Source organism: Rhinolophus sinicus, linkage group LG04 (assembly GCF_036562045.2).
Source record: "Rhinolophus sinicus isolate RSC01 linkage group LG04, ASM3656204v1, whole genome shotgun sequence".
NCBI lineage: Eukaryota > Metazoa > Chordata > Mammalia > Chiroptera > Rhinolophidae > Rhinolophus > Rhinolophus sinicus.
In genome coordinates, this window is record NC_133754.1 from 102,703,783 (window position 1) to 102,705,530 (window position 1,748).

General features: G+C 48.3%; 1 pseudogene; it reads left to right on the forward strand.

Moving 5' to 3' along the window:
- The first annotated feature begins 390 nt into the window (after positions 1-390).
- LOC109456993 (cyclin-I) lies at positions 391-1,542 on the forward strand (annotated as a pseudogene).
- Positions 1,543-1,748: the final 206 nt, after the last annotated feature.

A 1,748-nucleotide genomic window follows, 5' to 3' on the forward strand; every position in this document is an offset into this window, starting at 1 on the left:
CTGCTGCCCTATGGTGAGAGAGAGCCTCCTCTCCGGGCACAAGCTGCGGCAGTTGGAAGAGTGGGACTGGCAGTGGCAGCCTCAGGTCCATGGTCATCATGGAACTAATTCACTGACCAACCCACTGGCCGCAGCTGTGTGTCCCACAGGAGCACAAACTCCCACGCACCCGCAGCCCTGCTCTCCATCTTCTCCCTCCTTGGTGGGCTCAGTTCTCACACACCTCTCGCTGAGGAAAATGGTGGTAAGGGTCCCCCAGATGACCCCGTGTCACTACTGTGAGGCCTACGGCTCCACCAGAGGGAAGAGGGAGGAGGGGGAGGGAAAGGAGAAGAGGAGGAGGAAGAGAAGGTATATCAAGCTGGGAGGCAGGCAGATCCTAAGGATATGATGAAGTTTCCAGGGCCTTTGGAAAACCAGAGATTGTATTTCCTGTTGGAAAAGGCAATTTCTAGGGAAGCCCAGATGTGGAAGGTAAATGTGCTGAAAATGCCTACAAATTGGAATGTCTCTCCATCCCAAAGAGATTAAGTGATTTAGTGGCTGGCCAAACTCAAGTACCAATTCAACTTTTACCCAGAAACATTTGCTCTGGCTAGCAGTCTCTTGCACAGGTTTTTCACTACTGTAACTGCCCACCCAAAATGAATGAGTTGTATTGCAATCTGTTTTTTCCTAGCTGCCAAGACTGTAGAGGAGGAAGAGCGAATTCCAGTACTGAAGTTGCTGGCAAGAGGCAGATTCTGAGGGTGGTCATCTGAAATTTTGAGGGTGGAGATAATTTTTCTGGAGAAGCTGAATTGCGACCTTCCCACAGCCACACCACTGGATTTTCTTCACATCTTCCATGCAACTGCCATGTCAACAGGCCTGTTACTTTTCAGTTTGCCTAAACTGAGCCTGTCTCAACATGTGGCCGTCCTGACTGAGCGACTACTTCAATACATGGCCTGCAACCAACTCCTGCAACTCAAAGGATCCACGCTCTCTCTGGCCCTGCTTAGTCTGGCAATAGAGACACTCATTTCCTTACGATCGACTGCTGTAGAAAGTGCAGGTGAACCCTCTGTCGGGAGCCTGTGGCATGTCGCCTTTCTACTCTGCAGTCTTCCGTGCCTCAGTTCCGTTCATGTCTAGTGTCCCCTGAAACACACTCTGGTGACCTGGTGACCTGTGACAAAGGAGTGTTCAGATTACATCCCTTCTCTGTCCCAGGCCCAGATTTCTCCGAGGACCACAGCAAATCAGAAGTGCCAGTCAGGAGTACAGCAGCCTTCTGTCATCATCTCCCAGCTGCCAGTGGGGGCAGGCATACCTCTGCCAATTGCTAAGTGCAGGAAACAGAAGTGGATGACTTCTATGATGGAATCAACTGGCTCTAGAATGAAGATAATGTTCTGAAAGTGTGGGTTCTGTGTGGGAGGCACTGATGTATCAAGGCAGGAGGGACCTGCTTCCCCATGTCCACTTGCAGCATGGTGCAGCTTTCAGCACCAACTGAGGTACTACACTACTCTGGGATGGGAACACAGAAGGCTCTAGAAAGGTATATAGCCTATCAGGCTGATTTGAAGTGATCCAGGAAAAAAATCCATTTCCTTGTGTGGCTAATTATAATTCAACATTATTTAAGCACCTTTTTAAAGACAAAAAAAAAAACAGGTAAAATTCACAAGATCCAATTTTTAAGTAAAAATTTCTTTGTAGTATTTGTCAGTTCTACCCTTTTCTCTGCTAAAATGTAATGC